The sequence below is a fragment of the Podarcis vaucheri genome (genome assembly GCF_965113315.1).
Source record: "Podarcis vaucheri genome assembly, chromosome: 10".
Taxonomy (NCBI): Eukaryota; Metazoa; Chordata; class Lepidosauria; order Squamata; family Lacertidae; genus Podarcis; species Podarcis vaucheri.
In genome coordinates, this window is record NC_138748.1 from 19,302,226 (window position 1) to 19,327,049 (window position 24,824).

Sequence of the window (24,824 nt, forward strand, 5' to 3'; positions counted from 1 at the left end):
AGCTGGTGGGCAAGGTACACAGGCTGGGGATCCTTTCAGAACGTATTCTCCTGGATCTGACCAAAATCTTGGCTGCCTAGTCAAAAATGGTAAGCCACACAAACCTTATATACAGTGGTGCCCCGCAAGACGAATGCCTCGCAAGACGAAAAACTCGCTAGACGAAAGGGCTTTTCGGTTTTGCGTTGCTTCGCTAGACGAATTTCCCTATGGGCTTGCTTCGCAAGACGAAAACATCTTGCACTTTTTTCTTAAAGCCGCTTGAAGAGGCGCAGTTGCGACGGACCGTGCTTCTCAAGACGAAAAACATTGCAAGACGAAAAGACTCGCGGAACGAATTATTTTCGTCTTGCGAGGCACCACTGTATACTATTAGTCCTCAAAGTCCGCTTTCCACATTTTTTGGGGGGGGGGTAATTTCCCTGACCTCCAGCCAAATGTCTGGGATCCAGTATTCTGATTCAGTCCACGTAACTACCACGGTCATGATAAATAAGAATACTGTGATACCAAAGTATCTTTTGTTCAACTCGTGCAATACTCTTATACCCCAGACACAGGTCAGAACGAACAACTGATTGCATATTTCTGGCAGGGAAGGCTTCCTTTCAACAAATACATCTGACGTACCAACATGTTCGCTAAGCTACCTACATGGTGGCCATCTGTTAGGGTGGCACCACGTCCCCTTCTTCGAAGTGCTGTGCCAGGATCAGCGGTGCTGGTGAAAGAATGCCAGGGACGAGGAGATGTGGAAGTCTTTGTAACACAGTGAATGCTATTTCACCTGTTAGCCTTTCCTCTACGACTGAAATGCAAAACTGAGATGTGGCCTGTATCTTTTCCCCAATGGGGGGGGGAGTAATAAGCCCCTCTCTGGGTACTAGGCCTCCTCTAGTAAGTACACTCTATTTAAAGCTACACATGTCAGAGCATCCTACGTAGTTTGGCCCTGACAGAGACATGATTTCATTTCAGTTTAATTTTCCTTGAACACCTCCAGACTGTCACTAGTTTGTGATTAGGTTGCAAACCAGGAATTTAGTTTGCGCAGTTTTGGGTGGATTAAAGCAGTTAGGTTAGTGATAGAGATTTTTTGCGGGCAGGAAAGTGATGAGGAAGTGCACTAAAGTGTGTGGTTTGGTACTAACAGGAAGCCTTGTAAACTCTGCATAAATATGTCAGGGTGGCATCGAGGTTGTATAAGAGGTTATACACACAAACAAAATAAAATCAGAGCAGTAGAGGACAGAGTCCCAGGCACAGGCAAAGTCAGCCCTCCAGATCTTTTTGAGACTACAATTCCCACCATCCCTGGCCACTGGTCCTGTTAGCTAGGGATGGTGGGAGTTGTAGTCCCAAAACTTCTGGAGGGCTGAGTTTGCCTATGCCTGGAACAGACAGTGTGTAAGCTCTGTGTACAAGCAAATCAGGATGAATGTTTGTCCAGAAGAGCCTTTTTGTTAGCATCCAGCTCACAAACAAGAGGTTTTTTTGGGGGGGTGTTTTTTGAAAGCCCCAACCAAATTATATGTGTGCAGAGCAAAACACTAAAACTGACAATTCATCTCAAGGAGGGTGGGGAGAGGGAATAAACCCATTCGCTGCTTCCTCTCCCAGATATATAGCCCCGACTGCTTAATTGGGCCAGGTACACCACATGTACAACACTGGTCAGCATAAAGAGTTATCATCCAGACTATTAGTATACCCCACATATTTGCTCTGTCTCTAACTTCCCTTCTCCCAGCTGTTACTCCATTTCTTGTTTCAGATCCCATTTCCTTCCTTCCTTCCTTCCTTCCTTCCTTCCTTCCTTCCTTCCTTCCTTCCTCTCCACTGTGTCCTTTTTCACTTTCACCCCCCCCAGACATATCCAGCTGTCTCTTTCGCTTAGCCTTCTCTGCTCCACTTCCTACTGCTTTTGCAGACTAGCTTCCTCACCACCATATATGCTCCTTTTTCCTTCTTCTGACTTTTTAAAAACCATCTTCCGTCTTCCTTTTATAAGTTTGTCCTTATGCATACCTCAGGCTTCCATAAGCATCTCCCAGCATGCAGAGATCTCCCTCATGTGTTGGGGGTGCTCTTTTGGCTACATACTCACAAACTGATGAGAATAATTATGATGATGATGATGATGATGATGATGATGATGATAGATAGATAGATAGACAGACAGACAGACAGACAGACAGACAGACAGATAGATGTTTGTTAGAGATAGATAGATACATGATAGATAGATAGATAGATAGATAGATAGATAGATAGATAGATAGATGATAGATAATAATAATAATAATGATGATGATGATGATGATAGATAGATAGATAGATGATAGATAGATGATAGATAGAGATAGATGATAGATAGATAGATAGATAGATAGATAGATGATAGACAGATAGACGATAGATATAGACAATAGATAGATAGATAGATAGATGATAGATGAGATAGATAGATGATAGATAGATGATAGATAGATAGATAGATAGATGATAGATAGATAGAGATAGATAGATAGATAGATAGATGATGATGATAGATGATAGATAGATAGATAGATAGATGATAGACAGATAGACGATAGATATAGACGATAGATGATAGATAGATAGATAGATAGATAGATAGATGATAGATGAGATATGAGATAGATAGATAGATAGATAGATGATAGATATAGATCGATAGATGATAGATATAGACAGACAGATAGACAGATACACACACACACACACACACACATACTATGCAATATAGTATACAGGGAGGGAGGGAGAGCAATCGGTGATATTTCCTTACCCTCCATCTTCCAACCCCCAAAAGAAAATACATTGTGAAATACTTACAGCATAATTTTCTGCACTTTTTAGATTCCACCTTTCCCACAGCCACCTGCCATTCACTGATCTATTTAAAATACTGGCCTATTTTTCTCTACAATAGGATTGCTGAAGTTAACTGAAGCTTAATGGAACTATTCCAAACTGAAAGGTGCCTGGACATAAATCATTAAGCAAGTGCACTTCAATCTCTAAACTTTTTGTATCAGGATCAGAAGTGTCATCTTACCCCAGATCCTATTCTGCAAATTCATTTTGTCCAGTGCAAAAGGTGAGGGAGGCATTAGTCATTGCCATCTACAGCAGATGGTCACCAGTTCTGGAACAATATTGTAGCAGTGCTCCATGTGTGTGCCATATTCTTCCTGAATGCCATATGGACACTCTATGGAAGCACAGGTTATCGGTGGAATTTAATCATCACTACCTTGCAAAATCACTTCTCCCTTCTGATACTAGTTGGTGGATACATTGTTTTATTTTTTATTTTGCATATCATAAATCCCTGCCATATTTTACATAAACTAAACCATTCAGTATTCCATAATTATATCCATCAAAACTTATTTACACTGTTGAATTTATCTTAATGCTGCCAATGTTTTCAAGAGTACACAATTTCCCCCCATATAGTCAATAAACATTTTCCAATTTTCTCTAAACATCTGTTCTTCTCATTCTCTTATTCTATATGTTAAGTTTGCAAGCTGTGTATATTCCATCAGCTTAAGTTGCCATTCTTCTTTAGTTGGGACCTCACTCATTTTCCATTTTTGGGCTAACAAAACATCGGCCACAGTAGCAGCATACATAAATAACCTTTTTTAACACCTGGGAGTTTCCGTCTGAATTATCCCCAACGAAAATGACTCTGGTTTGTTTGTTTTTGGAAAAAGGACTTTTAAACATTTTTTTTTCCAATTCATTATGGCTTATTTCCCAATACTCTTTTACCTTCTTACAGGTCCACCACATATGAACGAATGTACCCTCAGCCTCATTGCATCCATGCTACAGAGTATTTCCCCCACTCAGATAACAATCTACATCACAATCACGCTGATTATAATCAAAATTTGGAAACCTCTCTGTCATGCACACATTATAATAGAGCTTGAGGTCATCCAATGAAGATTAACGTTGTAAAATCAAAAGAAAGCACTTCATCACGCAACACATAGCTAAACAAAATTCGCTCCCACAAGAAGTAGTCATGGCCATCAACTTAGATAACTTAAGAAGAAGATCAGACCAATTCATGGAAGATAAAGCTATTGGCAGAGTGTCAGGTCTGGTTTGCCGGCTTCCCACAGGCATCTGGTTGGCTGATGTGAGAACAGGATGCTGAACTATATGGGTCGTTGGCAGATGAAGCAGAACTCTTATGTTCTTATGAAGAAAGCTAAAGTCTAGCAATAGCTCAAGAGTCCCAGATCCCTGTGTTAATTCAGGGATAAAATCACTCCTAGTGCATATCATGTCAATTCCTGGCCAATGCAAGAATGCTAATTGGGTCCTTCAATCAGGATTCAAATTCGCTCAGCAGCAGAGACAAGAAGTATAGCATAACCAGTGCTGAAACCACAGGATTGTAACTAATAATGATTTGTTTACTGGTTAAATTCTTCATTTAAGGGGTATAGAAGATAACGATTCTATGAAATTTGCAAAGGTGGGATCTTGAATACAGTAGAAGATAAAATATGTATGGTTTAATAATGGGATAGATTGATAACTGCATTAAACAACGCAAGCAATCATATCAACATTGTTAAAACAGTCTCCTCCTAACATCCACCGGTCCATCTAGCTGTGAAACAGAAGTTCACTGTTAGTAATCTGCGTAGGGTCATGATCTTGTGCCCTTCAGATGGATGAAGCATCTGAAGAAAAGTTGGACAGATAAAGAGTACCAGGAAAAAGAAGCAAACAAAAAATGATTCTCTGTACACTTTTAAGGTACTGTATATGAACAGGTCAGGACTTCCCCATCTTTTGCATTGATGTCAGTACTTATGTGGGCAGACCAACATAAAATGTAGATAGTGAATCAACATAATCTGTGTGGGAGAGGGAATGGTGTAACTGGGATTATTGCTGCATCACACTTTGACAAACACCAACACTAGTTTTCTGAAACATGTTATGGTTCCAAATACGTTCTGGTGCAATGCATGTTGCCTCCACCATGTTGGTAACTAACGGCAGGATGTTTTCTTCTAATCTTTTCATCATCCAGAATGCCAAGACCTCTTTTACAACCCCATGAACTTCTTCAGTATAGACATAGTTAGACAAAAGTATTGCTAGGTTTCTCATTTTTAAGAAAGTCATAATCTTGAGGATGAACGAGGAACAGAATGTAGAGCTAAAAACATTTAAAATACAACACCTTGGTTTGATTAGGGACCCATCTTACAGAATATGCCAATTAAATGAATACGGAGGTGGCAGAATGTAGGAAAGATAGTCATTAGATTCAGAAATAGAAATCCAATGGGCAAAGTACTAAAGCACACTGAAAAGATATAGTTCAATTTTGAATACCATTAGTGGTGCAAGTTTTAAAGCTGAGACTTCTAATCATGTCCTTAATTAGTATCCTATTAGCTGTATTTTTAAACACGTACTCAGCTTGATAGCTGGCTCTTAATCTCTGTAATTCTCTGCATTGTTTCTTGGCACTACAGTTAAATTATGCAGCACACCACAGACAAGCAATAAATATGAATTTAGGTCCTTTTTTTTACACAGGATTTTTTTTTTAATGCTAAAAAAATGTAATTTCAAAAAGAGAAATAAAGACTGGATTAGGAGCAATGATGTTGCTTCTAGACATTATCAAGCTAACATATCAATATAGTTCTCTGGATACCTTCCAGAAGTTTATCTCAAGTTAGATGGGCCAATGGCCTACTTTGCATTAGTCAGTTCCATCTGTTCCTATGTTTATCTTGTTAGGAGTGAAGCAGCAATGCTTGTAGCAACTTACCTGAGCCAGTTGGTGGTGATAGATGAAAAAAAAAACACCTGTTCTGCCTTTTCACTGATTCCTTATCTTTTAATAATGACTTGTGGTAAACTACATCACTTCCTTTCACAGTTTTACTTCCTTCTTTTGACTTGCTTCTTCAAGTGGTGAGTGCTAAGTACCGCCATATTGGCCACAGAATGGTTTTACTTGCCATGACTAATAAACCTTATGTTTCTTTATTTTTTTTCAACCAGCAGTCTTACCAGACTACAGTGGTACCTCAGGTTAAGTACTTAATTCGTTCCGGAGGTCCGTACTTAACCTGAAACTGTTCTTAACCTGAAGCACCACTTTAGCTAATGGGCCTCCTGCTGCTGCCATGCCACCAGAGCACAATTTCTGTTCTCATCCTGAAGCAAAGTTCTTAACCTGAAGCACTATTTCTGGGTTAGCTGAGTCTGTAACCTGAAGCGTATGTAACCTGAAACATATGTAACCAGAGGTACCACTGCATTTCTTTCTGCACACTTCACCATATATACCAAACGCCAACATATCTCAAGTTTAGAATCTAAAGCTGAGATGCTCCCTTGCCATCTTCTGGGATGCTTTCCTAATGTAGTTTATTAATGTAATATAATAATATAATGTAATCTAGACGGCACACTGCTGTTTGTAAGAAATCCACAGTGGCTTCATATAAATATGCTGGCTGTGCTATTAATTCATACACAAAGTTACATACTTCTGTGGAAGCACTCCCAACCCTTCTATTAAAAAAGAGCTTGGATCCTGGAAGAGATGAACTGTAGTCATTAGCAACTACTAATGGAGATAAGAGTCCAATTCTCATAGCTACTTTTTGATAGGAAATCGAGAGTGAAATGGCCCTAGACCAGAGGGCAGCAGCGGCAAAGATGACTGTAAATTTGAAAAGCCAAAGGAAGCCATGGAGCATTTTAACAATCAGCAAGGCATTTGGCAGAAATACATTTCTTATTCTTTCAGATGTGAGGCCTGATGCTGTTTTACGGGTTGCTTAGACTAAAATGGTATAAGCCACTGATCTGAAGATGTGGACCTGGCTTTAATAAAACTGTGCTGGAGAAAATCAAGACTCGTGGTCTGAAATTAGCAACAGGAACCCAGAGCATCTTGGGGCTTGTCCAGTTTAAGTATCACCTACATCCAAAACTGTGCATCATTACTGTTGGCTTTCATTTATGATCATGTTATTCTTCTATAAGCCCCATTGCAGTTTGCAGTAGGTGGACGGAATTTTTTTTAGTCCTTTTCCCAGCATCACTCACCATTATCCCACATTCCCATGCTCAATTTCTTACCACTTTCTCCTCTGGCTACAGAAGATCTAAACCTTCCCGCTGTCTCAGGTAAGCCCAGTAACCACAGTGTCACCAGGTACAACCTGTGTCTTAGAACCCAAAGGGTTCCCATCAAGGATGAAGCTAGTCACCAGCTACATAATTATTCCATCGTGTATCTTGATCCTACAGCCATAGGCAACCTGCGGCACTTCAATTGTTGTTAAACTGATAGTATATCTGAAGGAGCATCTCCACCCCCATTGTTCTACCCAGACACGGAGGTCCAGCTCCGAGGGCCTTCTGGTGGTTCCCTCACTGCGAGAAGCCAAGTTGCAGGGAACTAGACAGGGGGCCTTCTCGGTAGTGGTGCCCTCCCTGTGGAACACTCTCCCACCCGATGTCAAAGAGAACAACAACTACCAGACTTTTAGAAGACATCTGAAGGCAGCCCTGTTTAGGGAAGCTTTTAATGTTTGATGTATTACGGTATTTTAATATTTTGTTGGAAGCCGCCCAGAGTGGCTGGGGAAGCCCAGCCAGGTGGGCGGGGTATAAATAAATTATTATTATTATTATTATTATTATTATTATTATTATTATTATTATTATTATTATTAAACTACATCTCACATCAGCCCAAAGCAGCATGTCCAATGGTTAGAAATGATGGGAGGGTCAGATTGTTTATTTAATTAAAAGGAAAAGCCACTTTTCAACAGTTTATTTACATAAAATTATTTTAATTATTAAATTCTGGAAGATGAGGGTCATTATTTAGGCTCCTTTCAAGATGCTCTCTCTGCTAACTTGTTTTTTGAGATGTCACAGTCAATAATTGCCTGGTTCAGAATATGAATTTGTCCAGCTTTTAATGTTTGGCTGTGTTACAAATCAAGCACCATTTTCCCGATAGTTTCTTCCTCAGCTTGGAAAATAAAATGAGATTCTGTGTGTATTTCTTGTAAACATTTTATGTGGTTTCTCTCCTCATCCATATCTAAAGCCCTATCATGTTCCCAGATGTGTTTTTGTATTGAGACTGGGGTAGTTGCACTTGCAGGCTTTAGAACTGTAATTCCTAGCAAAATACAATAAGGCACACATTGTACCAACAATACTGTACAAGCTGGGAGAAAACTTCGGGAAAACATCTAAGCATTTTCCGAATGCTTGCCAAGCAAGCTTTTAAATGCAAAAACAATTCCAAATAAAACCACAAAGAGTTCATCTATCACCACTTCTTTTAGTTGCCAAAAGTTGGGCTGCATGGGCAAGTGTAATATTTGACCACGTTTTGAGCTGTTCAGGAATGTCAAACATACACGCAGTGGGTTTTTCTGTTTGATATTTGCCCTTGCTAGCTGGCATTTGAGGGATTGCTCTCTCTGTCCTCTTTTTCAACTGCCAAAAAATAAAACTTCTCTTAAAATCCTAGATGAACCTTTATAAACATTCAGCTGAGCTCACATGGAATTATTAATATATTACACTCCATTACGGAAGGAAGGTCACAGTGACATCTGGTGGCCTATTAAATTTGTCCCAGCCAATTGCAATAGGTAGTAAATTAAGAGGGAATGCCAATTCCATTCGTGCAGTGAAGTTATCCCTTTTTCATTATTATTTTCTTATACGTCTAGCAAGGATTAATCAACGCCTTACCAAAGAAGCTGGTAATGAAAGTCTTGCTGAAGAATTGTGGCTTAATTAGGTATCATGTTACTACACACAACTGGTGACACAAGATGCAGAGCTCAGAAGGCTTTTCTAATTAATACAAAAAATCGGAAGCTTTCATAAATAGCAATCAACATTGATACAGCTGGCACTGTAATTGCACCATTACCATGGAAGATAGCATGCACTTGCATGAGTGGAAAATAACTTTAGGGAATTGTTTTCGAGGTGCCATTCAACACCACTCCAATGAAGAATAGAAAAAGGAATTCTAGTTTGCCTAGACTCTCAATCCAGGAATGGGTGAGATCCATACTATTTGTGATATATTCAAATAATTGTATTATCAGTATCATTTTTTATTGATTTTATGCTGTTTGCGTGTGGAGGTCCCCAAGCCACCCCTCAAATAATTCACAAATCACACGTAATTTTAGTTTAAGGTTTTTGGCACTATTTTGGCCACAACTTTATTAAAATACAAAATCAGTGAATGGTTGCTTAGGCATCGGTTATGACTATCTGCCCCCCCCCCCCGCCTGGGACAGAACTGACTATCCAAACTCCACTGGACGCCAGTGAAGGGAAAACAATGTTGGGGATCAGTTGAGCTGAGCGACAGTCCCTCACCGCTCACCCAAGCAGCTCCCCAAGGCTTGCCGGCCCTGGTCCCATTTCAGGGATTGGACGAAATCGTGGCAAGCCCCAGGATTCCTTTAACTGAATTCCCTTCCAGCACCATTGGAGGGGCAGGCACAGCCTATCTTGACCCCTCCACCACCAATTTTTATAACCAATGCCTAACTGCAACCTTACAAGTTGTGACGAATTGCTAAGTAGTAGGCAAAAACCAGATGGCACCAGCCAATCAGCCAAATGGCAAAATTCCTACTAGGCCCCTGCCTCAAGGCAGACGTCCCCATGACAGGCAAAGCAAGGTCAACCAGAACACAGGGCGGGCGGGCGGGCGGGTGATCCGATGCTCACTGCGAAAGAGAAAGCAGAAGCAGTGAGCCCCAATATTTAAAGCCTATGGTCCCACCCACCCAATTTGCTACATGCAATTTGCCCCAGCAACCAGCAACCCGGTCAGACAATCGTTGCGCCAGGCAATAACCATTAACCTGCCTGGCAACAGAGGGCTGGCCTGATAGCACCCACCGCAACCCGTGCTCTCATTTTAGGGAGAACACGCTTTGCCACCATATGTTTTCTTAATGTTACAACCATTTCTTGCAAATATTAAATAAATATGAAATTTATCTGGGGACTGAAGGATCAGGCCTTGTCAAACACGCAAAGTTACTTGATATTTTCCAATTGGATATATTTATGGACACAGAGCAGTTAACGTGTCTGCTGGCAAATATTGATATCCTATTGCCACAGATTTAGCTAGGCAATACTCAATCATAAAAAAGGGATGGGTATATGTATCCATTACAAATTCTCTCTGTGTTTTATTTTTCCAGTCTTAAGTACAGTTTGCCACATATCTGCGTCAGGTTTTTCTTTTTCAGTCCTCATGAAAATTTATGAGCATTTGAGTGCACATTTGTCACAATCCATTTTTGCAAGCAATTCCCACTAATATAATGCATTTTTATGTTATTTTCAGTAATATAGTATGCATTTTGTGCACACTTCTCCCTAACACAAACATTTGTGTAGACATTTTTTCAGTGGAAGGTTCACATTGCAAAACTTGGAGAAGCGTGAATTTTAAAAAGATAACTGCATATCTGTTTGCATATCATTTCAGGAAGGGTGAATTACACAGGTTTGCGTTAACATGTGCACTTATACCTTGAGCTGTGCATAAACACGAACCCAGAGTCCTTCTTAAAAATCCTCCTCTGCCCTGTCCTCCACTATTTGTTGCCCACTCAATCCCAGAACTCACTTTCAAGAGTGCATTGCATGATTCCTGTTGATGAAGAGTGGCACAGAATACTATCCCTCTTAATCCCAACGCAGAAAGGCAAAGTAAACAAACACCTGAATCTGACACATTTTATATTCTGTTAGGTATGTTAAAGTATTTCCCACTTCCCGTGCACGTACAAATGCAGCTTTTTCTACTTAGCTTGTTTTGTTTATTCCAGTCACTAAACAGTAAAAAAATCCCCAAAAGAGGCCTCACCTAACCGACCAGAAGTCTTACAAATCTGTTGGTATTTGCAGATTTAAAAAGTATCATCATGTTGCAAACACACACACACAGTAATTATTAAGGGGAGTGAATTCTTTACACACAGACAGACACAGAGAGAGAGATAAATCTTAGGTTGTAATGATGCTCCACCAACCTCATTATTTCAAATCATGACCTAATATAGCCCACCCACAGTTGCTTCTACTGCTGTAAATTAAGAACACTAAATATTAATGTTCAGCCTCAGAAACAGTCATACATTTTCCACTGCCAGCTTATTTTATACCTACTGAGGATCAAACAAGGTGGGCAATGATTTGGATCAGATCCACTGATTCATCGCAATCTGAAGCAATTCAGATATTTAAATGGGTCTTGCGTGATATAAAAGTCTGTGCTTTGGATCCAGAATGGCCTATATAGCATATAATTTACTGCAGATGTATCAGAGATCTCCAGAGCAGTGAGAGGAGGCTGCTGGGTTTACTTTCTTTGAGAGGGCAGATGAATCACATACCATCTCATTTGGCCTTGTGTTTGTTTGTTTGTTTGTTTGTTTGTTTATGTACCACACACAAATGTGTGTGTGTGTGTATGTATGTATCTGTGATAGGAATTTTATGGTCTTAGATATATGGTAATGTTCATAACTGCACATACATAGATCAACACAGGAAAGCCAACCTGGAACCATTTTGATTCCTAAACTGAGCAAATGTTTCTCTGCATGGTAAAAATGGAAAAGCCTCCCCATTGTCTCTTCCTCACAAATCCTGTCTCAAAGATATGAATAAGGTGTGAGCCTGTGACCTGGCCCAGGAAATAAGTATTTTACCACTACAAAAGAATGGCCAGGCTCCCCAGAAATCCAATCAAGCAACTTGCCAGACAGGAGATAAACTGTGACAGGAGAAAAACAATATTTAAATTTCTGTGATGTAGGGGGATGTATCTGAGGGGTGGTCTTAGGTTACACCCCTTCTGTGATGTATGCATAATGGTTTCTGGGGGTGGTCTTGATCTAGAGAATGGGAATTTCAAAAGTCTTTATAAGGCCTTGCACGCCATTGTTCTGGGTCCTCTTCCTCTCCTGCGTGTGAGGGGAGTACCCTGTTGCAACAGATCAATAAAGATCAAGCTTACTAGCTGCTTTGCTTCTCAATATTCTCTGGTTGGCCTCTGTTATTTTCTCCTACCAATAGGGAACCTATGTAAGGACTCTATATGGGCTCTTGGATATCCCATAAGGGAAAAGGGCATATTTTTATTTACAACATATCACACTATTTATATACTTCTTTGTTGTGATAAAGCCTCAAAGCAGTTAAACCAGCCTCTTAGCCCCAAAGCATATTCACAAGGCAGATCACAACATTTAAAGCACAAATTGCATTTAAAAAAACAAAACAGCAACAGATGAAACAACCAGCAACAAAAAAGAACCATCTACAGAAGAACCACCTCAAAGTGATTTCCAATAAATACCCAATTTTAAAACATATACAAATATAAGAGCAGCATCAAATCACATATAAGCAGGGATGTGGGCATTTTAAGTTCTTTCTAAAAGTCACTGAAGAGTGAGGCATAGGAGAACATTGAGAAGATGAAAAGATGCCACCTCACTTCAGAAAAACGGGGGTGTTTCTGTCAGTATTTGGGGATGGGATTCAATCACAACCCAGTAAATTCTTGCTGCAGTTACAGGGAACCAGGCAGAGGGCCTTCTTGGTAGTGGCACCCGCCCTGTGGAACACCCTCCCACCAGATGTCAAAGAGAAAAACAACTACCAGACTTTTAGAAGGCATCTGAAGGCAGCCCTGTTGAGGGAAGCTTTTAATGTTTAACAGTCTATTGTATTTTAATATTCTGTTGGAAGCCGCCCAGAGTGGTATAAATAAAGTATTATTATTATTATTATTATTATTATTATTATTATTATTATTTACAATTAAAGATGATTTGGAGATCTTGCAAATAAAATTTAAAAACCTGCTTCTCCAAAAGATTGGACTTATTGTTACAAGCAAAATAACAGGGAAATGCCCTGGAAAGTGCGGAGGTAACACTTGCTTAACGTTTGCAATGTCATCTAATCTCCCCACAAACAAATCAGGCTAAACGCTCATTAAATATCTGGAGTTGTCTAATCTCTCTGCAAACCAGTCTGGATTCTCATTAAACAGCTCATCTGGGAGCACCCAGACCCTCTGACAAAAAAAACATTTGAAGGGCTGAGCAGATTCACGAGGGAGCAAGCACTCAGCTTGCTATGGAATCCAGCTATTTTAAAAAACTTGTAAATACTGTTTGGCCACTATAAAGTGGCTGAATACAGCAGCAATCTGTCTCTCAGAACTTTGCAACGTGACCTCTAAACAATTGATTAAAAAACCCAAAAAACTTTGGGGATTCGGGGCATGCTCAGAGGTCTCGTTTATCTTCTGTCTGCCAGCCCACCAAAAACTGCCAGCCGTTCTGTTGCAAGCGGCCAAGACTGCCTTCCTCCATCCAGGATTGCCAGAGGCACTATATGCACTTGAATGGCTTGATTCTAGGGCAAACCTTAATTTAAAATTGCTCTAATAAATTGTGAGATTTCAGCATTCAAGTGAGGCTTGTCGGGTTGCTGGCAGCTCAGAAAGTCCATATGCAGTTCCCGCGTGTAGCACAGGCCACTAGCAACGGAGTTCAAAGACACCTCAGAATCAGGCGGCGTAACCAGTGGGCTGCAATTCACACCTCCCCGCTTTATATTTTTTCACACAGCTGTTTCATTACGGCTGGCGAAAGAGTTCTACTTTCTTTTGGTGGATCAGCTCAAAAAACGGATGCCATGCTATTTGCATTTAGAGCACTGACACATCAAAGTTACCGCGAAGTTAATGAATCATGCAGTAGTAAAGGAGCTTCCTTTTTCCTTTCCCAATATGGGCCACAATATCAAATGTAGCCACCCTAAGCAAATGTAATAATCTTTAAAAATTATACTCAGTCCCTTGGTGTTGGAACAAACTGACAATATTAATGAAGGATCTAGCAGCACAGCAGTCGATGATCGGGGGAGATATTGGGCACCACAGGCCAAATGTTTACATCTCACCTTCCAACCCCTTAAGGGAGTCATAGAATTGCAGAGCTGGAAGGGACCACTGGGGTCATCGACTCTAACCCCCTGCAATGCAGATATGTTTTGCACAATGTGGGGCTCGAACCCACCACCCTGAGAGGAAGAGCCCCCTGCTCTACCGACCGAGCAATTTTGGGAGGACATTTCTATAGCCAAGCTGCAAAAGCCACTTCCGCCCTTCGGAGGAGGTGGAGTTGCGGGCTTCAGCCCCCCCCGGTGTGATTGGGGGGCTTCCCGACTGCGTCACCTCCTGGCCAGCCAATCGGCTGGCTCTGGGGGCGTGGTCTGCCCTATTTAAAGCAGGACGCAGCCAGGGATCTCCCTCTTTGCTGCCTGCCAGCTGTTCCTGCTTTTCCCACCCTCCCGCCCTATAAGGTTTTCGTTCCTTGACCTTGCTATGGACCTTGGTTGGTCGCCGTTGAGGGGCCTGGTAGGAATTTTTCCACTTGGCAAATTGGCACCAGCCACTTGTTTTTCACCTACCTCGTAGCAAATTGTCACAACTTTCTTGGCATTGGCAGTTAGGCATTGGTATAGTTCTGTAGATGGAAGAGGGGAGGTAGCGCCATCACCTGCCCTGCATATTGAAGGGTAGTCCGATAAAGGATTCCGGGGGGCGTGGCCCTGTCCAAAGCCTGGGGAGAGGGGCCTAAGGCATGCCCCTATGAGTGACCCTGGGGAAATTCCTAGCTGATGTGCATCAGCAGGACTCTCCCTACTGGTGGTTAACCCTTCCCAGACTTCAAGCAGACAAGCTGAAGGCGGATATAGTCGGTTAGGACCAATGCCTAAGCCAATACTGCTCATCACCTGTAACCAATAAAGTTGTGGCCTTATTTAGCCCATTAACCTTAATAATTGTGTCGTGTCATTATTTCCACGGGGGGGGGGGGGCGGGAACTCGCCACACAACAAAGGGACTGCGAGAGAAAAAAGGCCCCTAATGTTTTGTTTCTGTCCAGTGTCAATTCCATGCAAAGTCATGACAGATCATAAAAGAAGAAGAATGCAAATGTTGAGGTAAAGCAGAAAAGCTGACAACCAAGCGCCACTTGGGGTTGGAAGGAAAATTCGTTTCTCTCAACTAGCAACACAAAACCCAGTGAAGAACAAGCACTGCCCCCTGGGTAGGAGGTGAAGCTCCTTGAGCAAGCAAGGCTTTTAAGCACTGGGCGCACTCTCAGCTCTCATGGGATCTTGCGAGATCTGGAAAACCCCTCTTCCCACTGCCAAGACCCACACCACCACCACACCATTTGCACCCTGCGCACAGAGGTGCACAGAGATGTGCCTTCTAACAGTGCCATACGATGTGTACAACCATCAGGAGCAGAGCATGTAAAGTGGCGGCAGCCATGCTGTGCAATTCACTCCCATGTTTACTAAAAATGCTCCTTCAATTTTATCCTTCAGATGCTTGCAAAAATAATTTGTTTAACCAAGCTTTCCCTGAAGATTGGGTGCCTAATGTGCTACTAGTTTATTTGATTGTTGAATTGTTTTTAATGCTTTGCATTTTACATTGCCTAATGCAATCTTATTGTTTGCTGTTTGAGAGAGAAAAAAACCTTTTTGAATGAGAGTATATAAGCTTACTAAATAAAACAATAAAAGAATTAGTACAGTGGTACCCCAGATTACAGACGCTTCAGGTTACAGACTCCGCTAACCCAGAAATATTACCTCGGGTTAAGAAATGAGAGGCACAAATACAAGATGGGTGACACCTGGCTTGAGAGCAGTACATGTGAAAAGGATCTAGGAGTCTTGGTTGACCACAAACTTGACATGAGCCAACAGTGTGACGCGGCAGCTAAAAAAGCCAATGCAATTCTGGGCTGCATCAATAGGAGTATAGCATCTAGATCAAGGGAAGTAATAGTGCCACTGTATTCTGCTCTGGTCAGACCACACCTGGAGTACTGTGTCCAGTTCTGGGCACCACAATTCAAGAAGGACACTGACAAACTGGAACGTGTCCAGAAGGGCAACCAAAATGGTCAAAGGCCTGGAAACGATGCCTTATGAGGAACGGCTAAGGGAGCTGGGCATGTTTAGCCTGGAGAAGAGGAGGTTAAGGGGTGATATGATAGCCATGTTCAAATATATAAAAGGATGTCACATAGAAGAGGGAGAAAGGTTGTTTTCTGCTGCTCCGGAGAAGCGGACACGGAGCAATGGATCCAAACTACAAGAAAGAAGATTCCACCTAAACATTAGGAAGAACTTCCTGACAGTAAGAGCTGTTCGACAGTGGAATTTGCTGCCAAGGAGTGTGGTGGAGTCTCCTACTTTGGAGGTCTTTAAGCAGAGGCTTGACAACCATATGTCAGGAGTGCTCTGATGGTGTTTCCTGCTTGGCAAGGGGTTGGACTCGATGGCCCTTGTGGTCTCTTCCAACTCTATGATTCTATGATTCTATGATTCTAACTTTACCTCAGCATGAGAACAGAAATTGTGTGGTGGTGGCGGGAGGCCCCATTACCTAAAGTGGTGCTTCAGGTTAAGAACAGTTTCAGGTTAAGAATGGACCTCCAGAACGAATTAAGTTCTTAACCCGAGGTACCACTGTAGTTGAAGACTGCTATCCTGTTTCATTTTCAGGAATGCTTCTCCACTTGACAACTTTTGAGCATTCCTCATGCCGGATGCTTCAGTGATCTGTTGCAGATTTATGATTAGTAGCCTCAGAGTCAAGGATCAGATCTTACAACCCTGTCCCAGTCAGGTTGCCCTTGTCTAAAAGGCAGCCTTGTCTAATCACCAAACTGAGAAAGATCTCACCTTTGAAAGAGGCACAGCATGAATAGTGTTAAGTTGTGGGTGAACTTATCAGACGACACAGCGATTCTTCAAACAGCTCTTGTTTATTCACAGGCCAGAACAGAACTGAACTGAAGCGTTCAGCCAACCTGTTTATATAGAGCTCCACTAGAACGCAACAGTAACCACTTTCTGTAACTATCCAATCACTGAACGTCACTTTCAATCCCTTATTGAAAGTGAATCTGAGTGAAAACTATCTACAGTATCCCCCTGCTGGCCCAGGGTGAGAACTTCAGTACATAACAAATAGTTTATTTCTTACCTGTCGGACTGGGATCTTCAGCCCAGCATGGTCAGGCTCAAGAAAAGTGAGGGCAGTTGGGATGTACAGGAGCTCTTCTTTCCCCCTGGCGTCTGGTCCCGCCTCCTCTGTGGACAAAAGAACAGCTTATTCTGTTGCCTTTTCTTTTCCTACTGTCTTCATCTAGCAAGTGCTATTTTTCTAGGAAAAAGAGGTGCCAGAACTCACCATGAACGCCTCCCTTGTTCTCTTATAATGGCATTATTATTCTTATTAGGAGGAGAAAGGCTATCCTTCAAGTAACTTTCAGGTAACCAAGTAATTCATGGCTTTAAACCAATACTTTGAATTGTGCTAAGAAATGAAGAAACAGCCAGGGTAGTTGGCACAAAAGGGAGATAACATGAGCTCTATATGGAAGGGAGTGTCTTGGAAGAGGGGCTGGCTGGCTGTCCGAAACCCCGAACAGGAGTGTTCTACATTGCAACATTAAAATGTGTTTTATTTGCAGGTCATAGGATTATGTGGAGTTGTCTGCTTAAAATTTACTAATAAGTAAGTGAAAACCAGATTCCCTCTTATATTGTTGTCAAAGCATGTAGGTAAACAACTGCCTTGTTAACTTTGTGTACGTAATTTGTGCCCACTGCTTCTAAAATAAATAATAGTGAGCACCTTCTTAAGAAGCTGTGAATTTTGGCTCATCTGTACTGTACCTTTTGAGTGTCGTGTGTAAAATGCATTTTAAACATTTCCGAATATGCTTGTTATTTCTGACTGATGTTCAGCCAAGACTTCTTCTTTTTTTGTAGGTTTCTGGTACAAGAGAATTTGTTTTAAAGCAGCATCAAGAAGGAGAAAAGCTCCCCAGAGAAATGCAATCTTTAGTTTTCAAAGTAAGAAGTTTGCTTTCAATTTACATTGAAAACAGGCAGGGCTTCCGGCTTGGAAAAATTATGCAGATATAAAATGCATTGATTTTCCTAATACCCTAGATGCCTTTGAATTTAATGCTAGCATTAATAATTTACACCGATACTTTAACATACACATATATATTGCAGCCAATGGACTTATATATTCTTTAACAAGCAGGTAGCATTCTATCAATGTCAAAGAGATTTGTAATCTACCCTTACCATTTCATTTACACTAGGTCAAGCCGGGATTTTAAATTGGCTTAAAAGACCAATTGAGGCTACTGCCTAACTTGCTGTTTCAATAACACTATGTTATATAAAAAAATTACTTTTCCCTGAGTCATTTTCTCCTAAGGAAAAATAAATGTCTGTTTCTTATTGCAAAACCTTACCAGTTTTAACACCCTGTTCTATGCTGCTGTAATTTAGGGTGCAATCCTGTACTGTAGTTACACTAGCTGAATGACTTGAGAATAGGGCTGGGGGAGCTCCTGTGGCCCTCCTTTTTATCTGGTCCCACAGGTTATAGTCCTCATTGGTCCAGGTTCACACCCCAAGTGTTTCTGCCCACCTTGAACTCTGATTAATGCCTCTTGTCTGTCTGAATGGACGACAGAGAGGGGTGCGTGAGAGAGTACAGGCAACTCCCAATTTATATGCATCCAACTGACACACGACCATGCTCATTGCGCCAAACCCGGAAGTACCTTTAAGAAATGTAATTTGGTTGGATTTGTAATAATTTGGAAAACTAATAGAAATAACTGGAAAGAATAAAAATGGCAAAAAACGACCCTAAGCTCAGAAAACACAAAAATGGTGCCTAGCAATCCCATGAGCCTTTTCACCAACCTTTGAGGCCTGTGGAGAATAGAGTTTGTAAAAGGAGGTTTGGAGGAAGTGATTGTGGTAAAGTTTGGTGGTCTGGTAAAAATGCTGCTGGTTTTTCAAAGGGTTTCCATAGGTTTTTAGAGAGTGTTTGCAGGCTTTCCCAATAGTGTTTCAAATATTCATGATTTCACATAAATTGGGAGTTTTCTGTACAGTGGTACCTCAGGTTAAGTACTTAATTCGTTCCGGAGGTCCATACTTAACCTGAAACTGTTCTTAACCTGAAGCACCACTTTAGCTAATGGGGCCTCCTGGGGCCGCTGCACTGCCGGAGTATGATTTCTGTTCTCATCCTGAAGCAAAGTTCTTAACCTGAAGCAATATTTCTGGGTTAGCGGAGTCTGTAACCTGAAACGTATGTAACCTGAAGCGTATGTAACCCAAGGTACCACTGTATATAGAAATTTCTCTTCTGTGCCCACCACACATCCATTTTATGTGACTTCATGGAGAGCTGAACTAGAGGGACTGAAGGCCATCTGTGCACAATATCAAACTGTTATTGTCAATCATGGTAGGAAGAGAACCAGGAGGAAGGGGACGCTGCTAATGGTGGCAAGTCCAGTCAGCTCAAAAGGACAAAGTTGCCTCAAAGCTCTAGACGGCAGCAAGAGGCTAACTGCATCTGAAACACAAAATGGAGGTCACTGTTCTCTGCCCTTTCTCCTAGTCAAATAGACACAGCGTTCCACCTCAGCAGGTTCCACACATTGACACTGCATCGTATGCTCCTCCAGACCACAGCTTACAGTCACCTGCCGATGTTGCAGTTTGTTTTTGACAAGCCCCAGACCAAGCATAAGTTATTTTTCCATCACTGAATTCAGTGGAAAGAGGGATTCATCGTCCACAGCCTGGGCCACGTTGGCACAATAACAGGAAGGATCACAAGATATTATGTAACTTCCTTCTTAAAACATTGCTCTGGGCAAGAGAGGCAAAAAGCAGTCGTCACAGTCAGAATTTGCTTCTGGTCTATCAGGAAGTCCCCGTTGAACTCAGTTCTTTGATCAAAGTTTTATGTCTGAATAAAAAAGGGTGTGTGGGATCCTCAACAGGCTCATCACATAATGTCCTGGTCGCCCTGAAGTCAACAGAGGGATTAAATTGTTTTACAATTAAATTGTTCACCAGAGCCGAGTTAAAATTTGTATTATAGCAGATGAAGGTGAGAGACTATATGGGACTGGCTGAAATGACTGGCAGAATCCGAGACCAGGGGAAAGAGACGGCGGAAGAAGATTGGAAGAAATTTAAGATCTACCTTAAGAAACATTGTAAAATTAATGAGTGTTAAAATGATGTGGCTATAGAAAGTAAGCAGAGTACAGCTGTAAAGATTAAGTTAAAAGAAAAGAAAGGATAGCAATTAGATAAAATTAAGGGTGAGGATTTGCTGAACTAAACATTTGAAATTGGAATGCAGAAAGGGGAGGTATGAGGAGGTCGGTGAAGTAAGTTTTTAAGAAAACAAGGATTTGAAATTATACTTGTTTGTTTTTGTGTGTTTGTTTGTATTGTGGTTAGTTATATAATTTGTGAAAATCTTAATAAATATCTTCTAAAAAAAATTGTATTATAGCATGCCAATCCTATATATATATATATATATATTTGCTTTCGTAGATTTTCACGGGTACAGGAATGCAGGTTTTGGTGTCTTCGGGTGTCTTCCCGTGTAAGAGTCGGGGTGTCTGTGCGACGTTTCGACGAGGTCTCACTCGTCATCTTCAGGCTGGTGCTTTCGGCTTCTTGTTACTGGAACAGAGCAGAGTCTGGTGTTTGAGTTCCTATAAATACTGTTGAGGGGTGTGGTGTATAGCCTCCAACGTTCTGGGCAGAGAGGAAGTTCCTAGATTAGTGTGCCTTTTCTTCTTTTGTTCCTTAATTACTTGAGGGATATCTTGGGTGATTTCATGAGTGATATTCTGAATATCACTGGGTGGGTCATTAAGTGTAGATTAGTTGCTAAAGCTTTCGTGTCTTGACCTCTTGAGCTTGTGAAGAGTTTTTCTGAGAAGATGGCTGTGCTGCATTTAGTTGTGCTCTGGCTTGGCTTCGTGTATAGGGGCGAGCTATGGTTTTGTGCCTTGTGCCAGCCAGATCTGTGTAGGGATTGCAGGGGGGTGCAGCATCCGGAGGTGCCACTATAGTTTGGTTACTGGATGGAGTCTGTAATATGTCTGTGGAGAGGGTCTGGGTTTGGGTCTGGTGTGGTTGATTGGTGACGGCGTTCTGTGTGCCTCTGGTTCTGGTGTCGGTTTTTGTGGGGAGGGCTAATTTCCAGATGTCTGGCAGGCGGGACGTGTCGTCACGCTTGTTCATGTTGTGAGGGTGTTTCTCTATCTCGATGGCTTCCATGATTATTCTCTTGTGGTGATGTTCCATGTTAAAGAGCAATAAATTAACAGACGAATAAATGCACGTATCGCAGAACACAAGAATGCCGTCAAAAAAGAAGAAAAAACTTCCTCTCTTTTCCAACACATGAAAGAAACAGGACACGAAATTAATTTTGCAGATTCCAAATTGCTCTTTAACATGGAACATGTTAAAGCTCTGTTCCAGTAACAAGAAGCCGAAAGCACCAGCCTGAAGATGACGAGTGAGACCTCGTCGAAACGTCGCACAGACACCCCGACTCTTACACGGGAAGACACCCGAAGACACCAAAACCTGCATTCCTGTACCCGTGAAAATCTACGAAAGCCAATATATATATATATATATATATATATATATATATATCCAGCCAAGGAAATCCGAACATACACAGAGATTTACATCATTTGCAAGGGCTTCCAGTTTCACTTCAGTATAGGATCTGGGTGCTTATCTCTGTATATTGACTTAGAAAATCTTCTAGTGGAGGTAGTCTGGATCAAAGCACATATCTACCTATACTAGACTTGAACATAGTATCACATGCTAATAGAAATGGAGATGATTTTCATCAATTGCCCCTCTCTCCTCCAGCCTTTTCCACCCTGAATAATCCAAATGGAGTCCAGAGAGAATTAAGACTGATAATACTTTACTGGGTAAATTGAATAAAAACAGTACACAATATGAGGAGAGCCTTGTTCATAGAAAGAGGACGCTACACTGAAACTGGAGAAATTCCCTCAAACTATACAGCCAGTCAGAGCACAGGTTACCTAAGCATGCCACTCTGATTGGTAGCTAGGCAACACCTCCACCACCCTTCTTGATTGGCTGACTGTTAACAGAGTTAACCCTTAGGTTGCTGATTGAATAGTCCCTGCTGTTCTACTTCTAACATGGAAAACCTCTAGAATAGAAGGAAAGGAAAGGAAATTTGTAAAAATCATCTCCTAGTCGTTCTGTTATGAAGGAGCCTGCACTAGGTCAAAGGTCCTTCCATGAACAGAAGGCATATGTCTTTCCAACCAATTTATATTAAGTTTATCTTCTTTTTTACACCATACTTCTTCCCATCCCAAAGACTGCCATGTCCACTTTTAATGTCTTAGGCAACTACAGAGGCAAACAACAAGAACAATAAATTGTCTACATAAGAAACAAAGAGAAAACACCAGCTCTTGCCTGCTGTTGCCAAGAAAATATTGAAGGCAGAGCGATAGCACAAACTAAGGGCTCTGGGAATAAAAGAGAAAACGACTAAAAATCACGATATTTTTTGAACATCTCTTATTTTAAAAATATGTGGAGCTGGTAATTCTACTTATCTTCAGTTCCATATGTAGGCCTGTCTGCACTTCACTGGCTCTTTACTTTAAATGTATAATCCAGTATCTGGCAAAGAATTTGGCATTTTGAGAATTTTATCACCCTACCCCTTTTCTCTTTTATAAAATCAAAATAAAATGTTGATTAAAGTGTTGGCTCTGTTTTCTGTTGAAAGCTCATAAGCCAGCAGAGGTTTGGGGCAGATAATTCAGCTGTCAGGTGAGTTGTTGTTTGGCCTGTAACAACATTTTCTTCTTTTCCCCAAGACAACAAGCTTTTATCTTCTATCTCCATCTATCCATTTGCAACCCATCTTTTTTCTCTTTCCCTCTCGCATCATGGATTCTGAGAGGAGAATGTGAACTTCCTTTATCAATGTTGCCAATGTTTGCAACTCACTGTTTCAGAATAATAATCACAGCCACCTATAATGGCTTAGTAATAATTACGATAGTATAGGGTACCACCTCATCTTTGGGTTGCTATTTTTGTGCTGCTTTTCTCAATATATAAAATAAAGTACCCGGATATGTACGATGCTGCTGTATGCTTTAATCTGTTTTTATATCTGATATTAATATTTTTTAAAAAAAATATTTCAAATAGTTGTTTTTAACAACCTTTAACAATTTTTTGGGTTGCTTTGTTCTTTTTGTAAACTATTTTAAGGGCTTTTTTTTTACAGTCAAGCAGTGTATAAATTTTCTTAAATAAGAAAGAGATGACTACTGGAACCTCAATTTTTAAGCAACCCCCTCAAACAAATCAAAACAATGATAATAATTATGAATTAAGATCCCATTACACTTCCCTAATAAAGCTCCTTGTTTTATATTCTGGATTTATTGTTCTTTCCTAACAGAAAAGCATTCACAGATGTGTATTCTCTTATTATTTTCTTCCCGCCCTGCCCCCACAGGTCCAACACAAAAGTGTTGCTGATTTGTTTGTTGTTGTTTTTTACAGATCTCATAAGTTTCAATAGGACATTCAAGTCTTACGAGAGATTATGTCCATGACAGCCATATGCCAGGTATGGTGGGAAACCTTCACTGATGTGAAGAAATTGGATGCCTCGCACTCTTGCTCTCTTCTTACCCATGAAACAGATTTAAAAGATTTCTATCTCCCTGTAAATGGCAAAGAGAGCAGAGGGAACAAAAAGTGTTGGTAAACTATGGGTGACAAAAACAGCCAATATACCACTAGATAGATCTACTATCACAGATTTTTTTAAGGATCCAAGAGAAAACATCGGCAATTTGAAATAACTGGGCCTTGCTATAATTCACTTTCGCTAATAACTGATTTTACAGTCTTGTCAATTTTGCCTGCAGACAGAGGTGGAGCATGGAAGGAAGCCACAATGATGGAAGAAAAATAATAATAGTATAATAATAGTAATTTATTATTTATACCCCTCCCATCTGGCTGGGCTTCCCCAGCCACTCTGGGCGGCTTCCAACAAAATATTAAAATACAGTAATGCATCAAACATTAAAAGCTTCCCTAAACAGGGCTGCCATCAGATGTCTTCTAAAAGTCTGGTAGTTGTTGTTCCCTTTGACATCTGGTGGGAGGTCTGTATTGGGTACAGCTTGCAAGTAGCATGGTGTGGCATTCAAGCAAGAGAGTTCTGTTTCTGCCAACCCAAATGCTGTCAGAATGGCATTGCTCAGCCTGCCTGCTGGATGTGTGTTGGAAGATGGGAAGAAGCAGCCACTGACAGCTGGAGCCCTGGACCCAGTCATGCATTTCTTGGAGGATGGAATACTGGCACTCTTACCAATAATAGTGGGGAACACATGACCCTCATTCCCATCAGCCCCAGCCAGCTTACCCAAAGATCAGGAATGATGACTGAGCAACATCTGTAGGGCCACACATGCCCCACTCCTCCAACTATACTTGAGAACCTCCAAACTTACTCAGAGAAGAACTGTGCATTTACTCAACGGCCTCATAATTATTAAGTTGTGGGTGAACATATCAGACGACACAGCGATTCTTCAAACAGCTCTTGTTTATTCAAAGGCCAGAACAGAACTGAACTGAAGGGTTCAGCCAGCCTGCTTATATAGAGTTCCACTACAACGTAACTGTAACAACTTTCTGAAACT

The 24,824-nt window shown here is 41.1% G+C and overlaps 1 protein-coding gene across 1 annotated transcript in view; it reads right to left on the reverse strand.

Moving 5' to 3' along the window:
• LOC309541729 (uncharacterized protein) overlaps positions 1-18,699 on the reverse strand; it is a 344,667-nt gene extending 325,968 nt beyond the window's left edge. Inside the window, exons 1-2 of the mRNA XM_082239932.1 lie at positions 18,495-18,699; positions 17,204-17,310 (exon numbers count right to left, since the gene is read on the reverse strand). The gene's annotated coding sequence lies outside the window, so the exon portion shown is untranslated. The remainder of the gene's footprint in view (positions 1-17,203; positions 17,311-18,494) is intronic.
• Positions 18,700-24,824: the final 6,125 nt, after the last annotated feature.